Source organism: Mastomys coucha, unplaced genomic scaffold, assembly GCF_008632895.1.
Source record: "Mastomys coucha isolate ucsf_1 unplaced genomic scaffold, UCSF_Mcou_1 pScaffold22, whole genome shotgun sequence".
Classification (NCBI taxonomy): Eukaryota; Metazoa; Chordata; class Mammalia; order Rodentia; family Muridae; genus Mastomys; species Mastomys coucha.
The window spans coordinates 8473319-8486888 of record NW_022196905.1 but is presented as its reverse complement, the minus strand read 5'-3'; the positions used below and the strand labels follow the sequence as shown (position 1 = coordinate 8486888).

Genomic DNA, 13570 nt, shown 5'->3' with positions numbered 1-13570 from the left:
GACATTTGCCATCATCAGGATGCCCAGCAACTTTACTCTTCGACGCCCCACACTCATTTCTCATATCTGGGAAAAGGAAGGGAAGCGTGTTAGTGAGCTATAAATCTGATGCCCACGTATACTTTAGGCTTAGCATGGTGACATGCCTTTACTTCCACTACTCAAGAGGCAGAGGCAGTTAACTGCCCAGTTCCAGGCCAGCCAAGACTACACAGTGAGACCCATTCTTTATTTTTATAAAAAGTCTTCCTAAGAATAAATGTTCTAAAATAAGGACTTTGGACTTACCAGCACTGGTTCAAATAAATCTCAACTTCTCCATCTACAAAGAGGGTTAGTTGTACAAAATATGTAATTTTTGTACACCAGGCTTTTGAAATCGCGCCTGGCCCACTGCAATCACTATGTAATGGTTAATGCATTTTAGACACTTGGAGGGCAGAAGCAAACATCACTAAGTAAATAACCTTGTGACTGTTCAACTACTTTGCTTAAAATGTACATACAAGTCAGAGCTTTGCAAACTAAGTCACCTACAATTCATAACAGCAAATTTTTAATTCTGTGATCCAATATGTACACATGCACACATCACTATAAATTACATGTTACACTATGTACACTGTCATGTAATTTGTTCTAAATTTCTGTCATTTAAAAATGCAGACCCAACCCCGAATTATTTCCTAACCTACCAATGTAAATAAAATGAAAATTGTTTGAGTGTTTTAAGTTCACTGGCTTCTAACAGAGAATCAATCCCAAAGTGAAAAGGGATTTGTTGTGAAACTACTCTACCATGGACAGTTCAGTCACAGAAAGTCAGGCTACTTGTGTCTCTTATATCTAGTAGTGGGTAAAGAGCCTACTACAGACAGCTTACAGTTAAGCCCTCCACAACTATAGATACACAGATTGCGTAAATACATAAAAGGGGCCGGAGAGACAGCCCAGCAGCTAAGAGCCCTTGCTGTTCTTGCAGAGAGTTTAAATTCCTAGCACTTACATGTCATCCATAATCCAGTTCTGGGGGTTCTAATGTTCTCTTCAGGCCTTTTCAGATACTAGGCACCCACATGTTATATACACACACAGATAAAAACACTCACCCCCACACAAAGTAGTTAAAAATAAAAACAAATATATGAAAGGAAATAAACCTGCCTGTACCAACGTTGCAGACTTCCCGCTTTGCCATTCTTCCTTAAGCAATACAACTCTTCTCCTGGTGTCTACACTGTAGTCCACCATGTGATTACCAGAGTGCACGGGAGCTGAGAGCACGGGGACACACCTCGATTGATTCCCACTACTTAGCCGATTAGGAAGGGGACCGGGAGTTCAAAGTCAACCTTGGCTACCTACCAAGTTCAAAGCCAGCCTGAGCCACAAAAGACTCTCTCAAACAACAAACTAAATGTGCCCCCAGGAGAATGTGGTAGATTATTTACAAATGCACCGTTTCATAAGCCTTGAATATCCATGAATTGTGTTATCTGTGGGGATACTAGAACCAAAACCTCCATAGATACGAAGGGCCATTCAATAAGTTAAAGAGTTTGTTTGGGGGTAGTTTTTATTTTTAGGACACGGGGTCTTGCTACAAATGCACTGGATCCCTCTTGAGTGTTTCCTTGGTTTCATTTCTAAGCCACTGCACTCAAGAAAGGGACATGCTCAAAGAGGCAGCCTTCTGTCACTCACTACCCCGACCTCTGAGCCAGCAGGAGGGAAAGCTGCCTTATACCACAAGAAAAAGAAACATAAAACAGGTCTTACTTTTTAAAGCATGCCTAGTCACACAGTCTGAATAATAGCTAACTGCTCACGTCCTTCTCAGGTCAATTCGGTTCAAATGAACTTTTAAGTAAGTCTTACAAAATCTAGCCAGTATCTGATGCTGGCTGAAGAATTAATCATTTAACTTAGGAAAAAAAAAATCATAGATACTTTTAAAGTTTGACCTTTTTTTTTGAAATAAGGTCATATGTAAAACTCAGGCTGCCTTCAAACTTACTATGTAACCAACCAAACATTACTTTTTAATTTCCCATCTTTCTGCCTCCACATCCCAAGGTCCGAGATTACAGGGATGGGCCACCATACCCAACTCAGTCCTTCCAAAAGACGCCTTTCAAAAAGTAGATGGTTCCCATTATTTTTTTAGAACTTTTGTTTCTATTTAATGTGAATGAGTGTTTACCTGCATGCATTCATGTGTGTCACAGGCATGTCTGAGCCCATGGAGGCCAGAGGATGGCATAAGATTCCCCTGGAACTGGAGTTCCAGATGGTTCTGAGCTGCCCTGTGGGTGCAGGGAACCACCTGATCCTCTGTCAATGCTCTTACTCACAGCATCATTTCTCCAGGCCCTCCCAAAACCAACCTCTTTAATCGGCAGTTCTACGGCTAAAATGAGGCCTTCCTGGGGCTGAGGGTGAAGCACTTGCTATGCAAGCAGAGGACCTGAATGTGGACATCTAAAAGCCACACAAAGCTGCACAGCATGCCTGTAATCCCCGTGCTGCAACAGGAAGCAGGGTGCTGGAACAGATCTCTGGGTTAAGCAATAACACAAAAGAGACCCCTATATCAAACAAGTTAGAAGATGAAGACTTGCACTAGTTGTTGGTCTCATCCTCTACGTGCTTACTATAGCAGCCATGTGTCCATATGCATGCACACGTGTGCACGTGCGCGCACACACACGCGAGGGCGCACACACACGCACACACACACACACACACACACACGCACACGCACACACACACGCTCGGGCGCACACACACACACACACACACACACACACACACACACACGCGCGCGCGCACGCGCGCACTTCCCTCAGAACTACTAGTTTTTTTGGTTGTGAGCTCTTTCTCTTCCACAAGATGTAACAAGGAAAAGCACGGGAATAAGCAGAGAAAAATGATCGTGAGGCAAACATCTGGAAGGCTGCTCAGGAAAAAAAACAGTATACACTGTGATTACAGGCAAAAGCTCAATGCTAGACACAGATTTTCAATTTAGTAAGAACTGAGATGCCAGTAAATAAAAGGTAACAGTTTACAAAACAAAACGGAAGCACGCACACACACTTCTTTAGCATAGCAGGCTGTGAAATCCTAGCGCCAAGTCTGCTAGGATGCAGTGGAAACAGTAGGAAGAGGACTGCAGGAAAGCCGACTGATTGCACACCAGGGAGGGCTGTGGGGCCAGGGATGGCTGTGGGGCCAGGGATGACTGGAATCCAGTTTGACCCATGTGACATTTCTCCTAGGTCTACCAATCCTTCTTTTTAAAAATCATCTAACTAACTACATAGGAGTTTTTGCACACATGTATGCCAGTGCATATACTGGCCACGGAAACCAGTGGAAGCTGTAAGATCCTCTGGATCAGCAATTAAGATTGTTTGCTAGCTACATGGGTCTTCTGGATGAACAATGTGCTTCACCACTGGCCGCCTCCCCAGTCCCACTAATCCTTGGGACATGTGAACGCACTTGAAGCTCTCTGAGAAACAGTGTCCTCCCAAATGCACTTGCTTAAGAGGTCCAGTCTACAGAGCACCTTTCTGGACTGCTACCCACCCTAACCCCCAGCCAAGTTCACAGGGTGCCACTTCATGAGTAAAAATACAGGGATGGAGGCTGAGTATTACCTAAAAGTCAGGAGTGAACTGGATCCTGAAGTGTCTGTCCTTAGCTGTGTGGTGGTGGTGGCAGCACACATGATTAATCCCAGCACCCAGAGGCAGGAGTTCCAAGACAACATAGGTGGGGTGGGTGGGGATGTGTCTGAAAAGTGGCCATCCCTGCTGGTTGTTCTGACCCGGGTGCCTGGTGAAGGTTTAGGTGCTGGCTCAAGAATGAAAAGGTTGGAGGCCTGGATTCTAGCACATGCATCTGTGGCCTAGATTTCCTTCAAAGAAAAGGAAATGAGAGAGAAGAAAATTTCTTTCCAGGTCCCTTCAGGAAGCCTTTCTGGACAGACCCTAGTCTCCAAAGGCTTGGAGGAACCCTTTCCACTAACTGCAAACAGGGACTCTTCCTCTCTTATCTGAGGAGGCTCTCAAGTGCACATCCCCCAGTTAGATGTCATCTACTGTGACCTAGACACTGACTCTTGTATGGGAACTCTGCTTTTAGACTCTGAGAGTATTCACAGAAGGGGAGAGAGGAGGCAGAGATCCCATTTTTTAAAAAAGAAAAAGAAACTGTGGGAAAAGTTCTCTAAGTAGTTTGAGTAATTCCCACTGCAGACATAAAGCCCATTTTGTGGTTTTTGGTACCACCCCCCAGGAAGTTACATTGCTTAAAAGGAATTTAAGAAATACTGACACCAAAGTTGGAGAAATGGCATCACCCATCACTATGAGACCCTGAATTAAAACAGAAAAGTCCTACATGCAAACACCAGAATCTAAACTTTTCTCATTTCTTCCAATGGGGATAGACACTTTTCAGCACCTCTCCCCCCAATCTCAATCCCTCCCCCCTCTCTCTCTCTTTCTCTTTCTCTCTCTCTCTCTCTCTCTCTCTCTCTCTCTCTCTCTCACACACACACACACACACACACACACACAGACACACTTCTCTGTGTAGTCTTGGAACTCTCTCTGTAGAACAGACCAGGCTAGCCTTGAACCCAGAGATGCACTTGCCTCTGCCTCTGAGTGCTGGGATTAAAGATATGCGCCACCACTCAGCTAAGGACAGATACTTTTCAGACTTCTACAGCACTGAAGTTACTTTAACAAAATTAAAAAACAAACAAACAAACAAAACTTCCCTGCCGGGCGGTGGTGGCACACACCTTTAATCCCAGCACCTGGGAGGCAGAGGCAGGCGGATTTCCGAGTTTGAAGCCAGCCTAGTCTACAGAGTGAGTTCCAAGACAGCCAGGGCTACACAGAGAAACCCTGTCTCGAAAAAACAAAACAAAGAAAGAAAGAAAGAAAAAAAAAAACTTCCCTTTTTATTTTGCAGCTAAAATATCTGGAAAGGCAATGCTGGAGCAAGAAAGACTACTAAACAATCGCAGTGCTAAGTGAGTACTTGCAGGAAGGACAATGTACTAATGGCTCCTGGGCAGTCGCACGAACTGTAACAGAGGCTGGGCCCCACTGCCATTCTTATCAGGAGACTGCGTGGATCCCAACCCCAAAGCCTCCACAGCCTCCCATGGCTCTGTCCACATCCTACCCACGATGCCCACGCCTAGCTCCGAGTGCCATGCCACTTTTTAAAAAGGCTCAGACACAGAAGTAAAGCACGTATAGGTCTGTTGGCACCTGGAGCTGGCAATCCTACCAAGCTACTCTACATGTTCTTCCCTCTGTTGGCCATGTAGGCATTGAGCATAGGAAGTGACAGACCTGCCCAAGATCATGCAGCTGTAGAATGGCTGAACTGGGACTCTATGCAAATGGACGCAACCATAAGGAAAGAGACTAAAGAGCACTAGTCTTATTTCCGGTGGTTATTTTATTTAAAATAAGTAATTATTAAAATTTTATATTTACACATTTCAGCCCACAAAAGTACCATAAATTAAAAATTAGATGCAAGAGGCAGGTAAGATTAGTAACATTTATTGAATTACTCAAGCAAAATGTTATCTTATACTGACATCTCATAAATGAAGAAAATTTCAGGCAGGGCACACTGCCCTGGAACCACACCAGAAGGCCAGAAGTCACCCTCAGCTTTCTGTGTCCTTCAGGGAGCCAGCCGATGGGAGTCACAGTTTCTTTTTTCTTGACTCCGTTTCTTAGTTTCTTTTTCCCCACACAGAGCATGGTTGCCAAAAGTCACCAATTTTAAGACTTTCCTGTTGCAGTAACCAGCAGCTGTGCAATCTTAGCCTACAGCCTACCCACTCACAGGCGATCTTCACACTGCCACACCCTGTCAGTTTAGCTGTAACCAAGAGCACGGAAAGGAAGGACTGCAGCTACCCAGGCCACCCAGACTCTTTTCTTTCCTCTAAGGCTCCAGAACACTGGACGATTGCAGTGTTTCACTGACAGGACACTGGAAGCTACTGAAGTGCATGCTGCTAAGAGGTTCCTTCCAGTTCTGAAAGATATGCCAACACTTAAGCAAGGTACTGGCCAGCAGACTCCAGAATGTGAACAGGCAGCCACAACAACCTGTTCTCACTGAGCCATGACCACCCCACCCACCCCACCTTTCAAGGATCTCAGGCGAATTAGGTAGATATCCAACAACAGCTAACCAGGGACAGCACCAGCAACACATCCAAGTCAAGAGTAAAGCCTGTACCAAGACGCGCTGCATTTCCCCCAGTACCAAAGTGTCAGGAGGCTTGGACCTTGAATGTCCTCCAAAGGCCTGTTCCCCCCCTTCCCCTACCCCCCCACCCCGCCTTGCCACTACTAAGTGGTAGTGGGACCTGTAGGAGACATGTCCTAGTGAAAGAAAGTTAGTAAAATGGGGCCCAATCTATTCCTTTCTTCAATTCACTTTCTGTCATTAGGTGACTGGTTCCCCCAGCTGTATGCTCCCACCATGATGTACTGGGCCACCACAAGCCCAAACGCAATGTGACGAAGTGACCACGGTCAAAATCATGGGCCAAATAAACGTTTCCACCTGTAAGTGTAGCGCAGACATTGTGTCACAGCAACAGAAATCTTGCCAACACACGTTAGGAGTAAAAGAAAGGAAGGACCTTTCTAATAAAATGAAAGTGACCAACCCAGTCAAGCTAGGATGATGCTAGAAGTCAAGCTTACAGCTGTACACAGGAGAATGGATCCTGGCGCACTATGTTCAAATCCAACCAGTCTCAGAGAGAATAGGAGAGTGAAGCAAGCCCAAGCTAGATGCTTTACCACAAGACTGTACATTCCTGGGCCCTGCTGCTCTGGGAGCCTGGCTTCCATAACACCTTTACCTCCCAAGCTCCAATCTGTGGCCTGATCCTTGCTGGCCTTTCCTGGGTCGTGCTCAAACAAACAGAAGCAGACACAGTTTACAGCTAAGTGGTTCTGTGGAGAGAACAGCTTCCAACAAAACGGCAGATGACAAGTTACCAGGGAGGCGATCAGCAGGACCAGAAGGCCTGCCCGGGCCATTCCTAGAGTTCTGCCCTAATTAGTACAAGAGGTCTGGCTAGGTTACTGCCAGAGCGAGGCAGGAGAACCCCAGGAGTGCCGATGACATCAGGTTAGGAAAGCATGTCTGCCAGAGTTTTCTGTCTGCAAGCCACAGAAGAACTACGGATTGAGTCTAAGGAATCGAGTTCCTAGTTACTAGTTTTCTTCCCTCCATGACCAAAATTAAAAGGGAAAAGTATTTCCAAATAGTCTATTCAGCCACATGTCCCCATAGGCAGAAGCACAGTTCAAAGTGTCTAGCAAGACATGTTTTGGTCTTTACCTCCTCCTCCCCTATAACCCATTAGGGCTCTTTTTCTCAAATGGAATTTATCGTTTAAATAAAATTAATCACAGAGCTAGGCTAGAGTTTATCTCGTGGCAGAGCACCTGCCCAGCATGCAAGAGGCCCTAAATTCCATCTTCGGCACCACAAACAAAATGAAAAAAATAAATCTACCTCTGTATTTATCCTTCAAGTAAATACATGCAGACCATTCAGAAAGAGAAGAGAAAAAATAAGCAACAAAGGTCACCTTGCCCTGTCTTTAATAAAGCTGGAAACAATGGTACAGTCCTCAGTAGAAAGGTTATATAATTTAAAAATAGGACTAATGCCAGGTAGAGGTGGCCCCCACCTTTGATCCCAGCACTTGAGAGGCAAAGGCAGGCAGATCTCTGAGCTCAAGGCCAGCCTGATCTATGGAGATAGTTTCAGGACAGCCAGGGCTCCACAGGGAAACTTTGTTTCAAAAAACAAAACAAAACAAAAAAGACAAAAGAAATAAAACACCTAAAAAAAAAACAAAAACAAAAACAAACAAAACAATAAAACAGGGCTAGCAGATAGATAGCTTAGACACATTGTTCAGCTTGAAAACCAGTCTGACATCTTCCAACATCTTCCATCGGATAATCAGCTAAACTACTATTTACTTGACCTCTCCAAGCCTGTTCCTCAGTGTAAAATGGCCTGATAACAATCTACAGACCAGCTTCTTGTCTTCAATACCACATCATTCAACAGCTCTCCTCTGGGGCTCCTGCTTCTGGCACCAAATACTAAATACAGCATATTTCTCCAGTTTTGTTCTTCACTGACTAAGACATTTTCACCCACCCACTGAACCTCCAAAAGGAGGACACATGGATTAACACTTGTAACTCTTGAAACTCTCAACAGTTTCAGAATGTCTAACAGACACAGTTTTCTCTGGTCTTGGGCATGGGGGGAAAACCCAGAATTTCCTCTTTGCTTCTTTTTCGCTGTTCACTACAATGCCCGACTCCCACGCTCATCAGTCCCCTGCACACAAAGCTCCCAAAGTCAAGTATCACAGGTTTGTATCCTCACATGACATCTTCCCCACTCCTGGAACTGAAGCTCAGGGCCCCCACAGAACACCAGCTCGCCCTCATATCCTCTCAGGGGAGCCTACACACAGGCCTCTGCTCCAGGTAAGGCATCTCAGAGGCACCACTCAATATCTGCAAAGTTACTGAGAGCAGTGAATATAAAGTAGAAACTGGACCAATGCATACACAGAACCTTTTTCTGAAAAGATACTGGGAAAGCCGCTTACACTGGCGACTGTGGGCTGGCAAATTACACAAAAGTACTTATGTTTCCTAAGTCTGCCTTGATCTATTATGTACTGAAGGGGAACAGGGAACATAAGACTCTCTGGAGTTTGGGGACCCAAACTTCAGAAAGAGTGGTCAGTGTCCGTCTTGAAAGGAAATCTCAGGAAACATTACAAATGTTCTGAGCCAGGAACTGACAGTCCTTCCTTCAGGAGAATTCTAAGTTACTACAGGGGGCCAGACCAGTGCAGCTCAGGACACAGCAGCTCAGCTGGCTATCTCACTATACAGCCAGCCGCACAGAGCCCGGGTATGTGCACATGAAGGCTGGGTGCAGCCCGTCATCTCAGCCTCACAGTTTCACTATGCTGCTGTGAGTGACACTCACAGCACTGCCAGGTATGGGGGATGGGGGGTGGGGGTGGGGGCTGTGCCCTGGAGTCAAGGAGCACGAGACAAGCAACCCATACTCTAGAAACAGGACCACATGTTCACCATTCATAGAAAAGAGTCCAAGAAAGAAAACCTCTATCCTACCAGCAGAACAGGAACAAATAGAGTAAAGGGAAATAGCTAACAGCCCAGATCCATTTTCAGACGTCAGGCAACAGCAGGTGCATCTGCAGCAGAAGCCATAGGTAACCAGTGCAAGCTGACAGTCTCTGTGCCATCAACCCAACTTCTAACCATACTACTGTCCCTTTAACCTGGAGTTAAGGGAGAGAGGCCACCAAACAAGAGCCTCCAGTGAAATTAGCAGAGGCAATAAATGGCACAGCTTTAACTGACAGCAGGAGCCGAGACAGGACCTGAGGGGGTTGTATAGCAGGGCTAATCTTAGAGATATGGTGAGTGGCAGGGTGCACAAGAATTGGGGTGGGAACGCAAAGCAACTGCAGACAGATGGGCTCTGGAGCCACCAAGACAGGAGAGGGTAGGGGCTGGTGGATGCAGGGGTTCTCCTAGTTACAAACCCACTGCTGGTGGCTAACCTGACAGGCGCTGGGCTGGACTGCCAGACAGATTCCATGCTTTCTTTTACACCTCTGCTTAAAAGTGAAAACAGATCGGCTGCATCACATACAAGCACAAAACAAAAAGACAACGAAGGGCTCCAACCTGAAGTCTACAGTGAATATAAATGCAGTTGGCAAGCAGGTACAGTTACAATATAACTGAAATGTTTCATTGTCTTTGCCCCGGCTTAAAGCATTTGATACATTACTATCTTGCTCTACCACAGTAAGGCAGAGACACTTGGTTTCTAACATTTTCCCCCGTAGCATTAGCTGAAAGTGTATACAAAATAAACAGATAAAGACAAGCTTTTCTTTCTTTAAAAAAAAAAATGCAGCTGGCTTTGTGGTTCACTGAGGCATGTCTTCTGAAAAGCACAGGTGGTTTGCCTCTGCCAGGCTCTGCACATCCGTGACAACACAGGACTGTTTCTCTCCTGTCAACCCCTCTAACTGAAAACGTGACAGTGTGCCACCTAACTTTTCCAGCCATCTGAATATTTCAGTAAAGTGGCAAAGAGGACACATGCTTTCAAAGTCATTTAGCATGGAAGTACTGTGCACCCACCAGAGGGAGGTCAGACTGACCTCTGCCACTGTACACCCAGAAACACAAGGTCATCCACTGACCTCCCTCAGACACTCTCCTTCACTCTACCAGAAAAGAACATGTCTTGGTTTTCTCATTTATCATCTTCTCATGGGCTTCTTTCCTAAGTTTCCTACTCTGTCCTTTGCCCAGTATTCTGTCCAGATGTTCTCATGTCATTTACCTTTCACAACCAGCTCCCATGTGTAAAGCAATTACGCTGTAGAGAGCTAATCCCACAGCGGTTGAGCTTTGACCTTTGAACCTTTGAACCGGACCCAAAGTCTGTGCTCCTGTGCGGTCTACACCATCAACATCAAAGAGGACAGGATACCTCTAATGAGGAGCAGTCTTTTTTTTTGTTTGGTTGGTTTTTTTTGTTTTGTTTTGTTTTTCGAGACAGGATTTCTCTGTGTAGCCCTGGCTGTCCTGGAACTCGCTCTGTAGACCAGGCTTGCCTTGAACTCAGAAACCCGCCTGCCTCTGCCTCCCAAGTACTGGGATTAAAGGTGTGTGCCACCACTGTCGGCAAGAACAGTGTTTAAATTACAGCATTTACTGATACTTGAAGGGGCATAAGCAATTCTCAGAAAAACCAAGGTCTGAGACTTTTATAAAACAAAAACAAAAACAAATCAAATTGAGAAAGCAATAACATAGAGCAAATGGCCAATGAGGTACCAATCTCTGTACGGAAGCAATGCTGGTCTGATAACAGGCACCATTTCGGTTCATGGCTGGAATTCCCTGAAGGTGTTTTATGACTCATGAGTTACTCTTGGTTAGTTACTTATTCCCACTACAGAATGAAAGATTGGCCAAGGCTCAAACTAGCCCAGCCACAAACATGTTCATGCAAACCTGTTAGAACTTTTAGCCCTCAGCTCCCTCCACCAGCAGAGCCTGGCAGAAGGGAACCAGTACCACAACCCAGGCTCTCCTGCCCTGAGACCACCCTGTCCCAGACAGAAAACGTAATCAGGAACAGCACCAGGTACAACTGCCCTCTATTGTTTGCTCAACAGCACACACAGGCATTCCCACAGGATCGCAGCCCAACTGCAGAGAGAAACAGACTTCTAGTCCAGGCAGCCATAGAGATTTCCTTATTGACAGAGGAAGACCAAAGGCCCCAGAGGCCACCCACAGGGAGAACCAACACGTCACTGTCAACCTGCAGGGAGAATCATCACTGGTGGCAAAGGCTTTTCCCACAGTCTATTAATTCTAGTTCACTAACAAAGCAAACCCAAAAGACCCATGGGGTTGAACCTCTTGTTCCCCCTCACCCACCTTAGGATGGCTTTACTTCTTCCTTTGGCATCTCCTGTACATTTATCTGACTTAATCACTCTAACAACATCTGACAGGACAACAGAACTCTTAATCTCTCATCAGTCTGCCACTCTACACACAACAAAGCTGAGGACAAGAAACACATCGGGCTCCAGGGGCAGGGGAGGAAACAGGAGGACATAAAAGGAAAACTTTTCTGCTGTTTTTCAGGCTGAGTCTTCAACCAGGTGGGCTTGATTCCCCTACACTGGGGCAATGACCTTGAGGTGTCCTAGAACTCATGACTTTACTTCTCAAGTGTGACGAGGGAGCAAGCAGGTGCAGCCAGCTTTAAGGGAAGCTTACTCTCTCTGATCAAGTCTCTAACAATACTTGAGACAATCATTCTTGGATAGTTTCATATTATAAGCCACGATTTCCCCTCTAGTCCTTGGCTGGCTACTTGCCAGTCCTTTTACAGAGAGTTTTGTCAAAAGGCTTTTCTCCTTAATACCTCATTTGCTATTACTAGGACAACAGTACCCAGTACCATCCATCCTCAAGGCAGTGGAGATACCTGAAAATACCTCTCAGGAAACAGTCACAATTAAGTAGGTCTATAAACAAACACAGGCCCAAGGGATGGGGAAAGGGAGGAAGAAGGCAATTAAAAATTAATAAAAATGCACAAGCATAGATTACAGTACTGGACTAGAAACAGAATCCCATTATATAAAGTGTGTAATTGCTTTTGGAAATAAGCAGGCCACTCACTGATCTTGGCTTGGTAATCTTGGCATAGAGGTGGGCTGGGGGCTGGGTACCCATTTCTATAGACTCATACACTAAAAATCCAGTAAAAGCAGTTAGGGGACAAACTTAATGATCATGATCATCATGTGCTCCAAGGGCTCTGATGTCCTCTTCTAACCCCTAGGGGCAAATGTGTATGTATGTATACATATGCGTGTGCACACACACACACTTTAAAATAAATCTTCTAAAAATTTCAAATTAAGAGGTAAGAAAGATGGCTCAGTGGTTAAGAACAGTGGCTGTTTTTCTAAGAACCCAAATTCAGTTCCCAGCATCTCATAAGAGAGGCTTACCTAGCCTGTATGTAACTCCAGTTCCAGGCCTTCTAGCCTCAACAGGCACACACATATGTGGGCATGCATACACACACACATTAAGCAAAAAATTTAAAAATAAAAATTTTAAATCACCTATGTAAAGTTAGGCCTGGTGTCACAGTCCTGTAACTCCATCACTTGGGGGGTTCAGGAGAATCACAAGGAAGACATCTGGATTACCCAATGAGACCGCCTTAAAACAAACACACAAACAACACAAACCTAAGCTATTCTTAGCACATACTCTACGGGCAAGCTCTGTCTTTCTCAATTCTAACAAACTATATTTGGTAATTCCAATGCTCTGTGAAATATAGTTTGAGAGCATCTCAAACATTGTGTTTATTTTAAGTAACCTAATAAATTGCTTTGGGAAGTTCCAACTTCTCTGCTGTTAGGACGAAGGCTTCCAGTAACACATTTTCCCAAAAGAGAACATGTCCTTGGTTACTGTGAAGAAGACACCAAGGGAAATAAGAGACCACAGTCTGAGACTCCAGGACTTCTAGACTCTTATTACAGTCTCTTAGAGGACAGCTACCGGACTCTTCTACAAACAGAGAGAACTGGCGATGCGGCTCAGCTAGACGAGGGCTTGCCTAGACCGCCAGAAGCCCTGGATTTGATCCTTAGCACCACACAGACTAGGTATGTTCGCACATGCTTACGGACTCATCAGGAGTAGAAACTGGAAGACCAAAAGTTCTTCACTACACAGTAGATCCAAGGTCAGCGTGGATCAAACAAAACCCTAGGCATGGAAACCACAGCAGAGCCTGGTGGTGCAGCACAGTAGCAGAGCACTTGCCTAGCATACCCAGAACTTGGGCAAGGTGAAACAGACAA

The 13570-nt window shown here is 45.3% G+C and overlaps 1 long non-coding RNA gene across 1 annotated transcript in view; it reads right to left on the bottom strand.

The window, feature by feature from the left end:
• Positions 1-31: 31 nt before the first annotated feature.
• The window catches only part of LOC116069696, a 22707-nt gene continuing 9168 nt past the window's right edge, over positions 32-13570 (bottom strand). Inside the window, exon 2 of the long non-coding RNA XR_004110101.1 lies at positions 32-66. This is a non-coding gene — a long non-coding RNA (uncharacterized LOC116069696). The remainder of the gene's footprint in view (positions 67-13570) is intronic.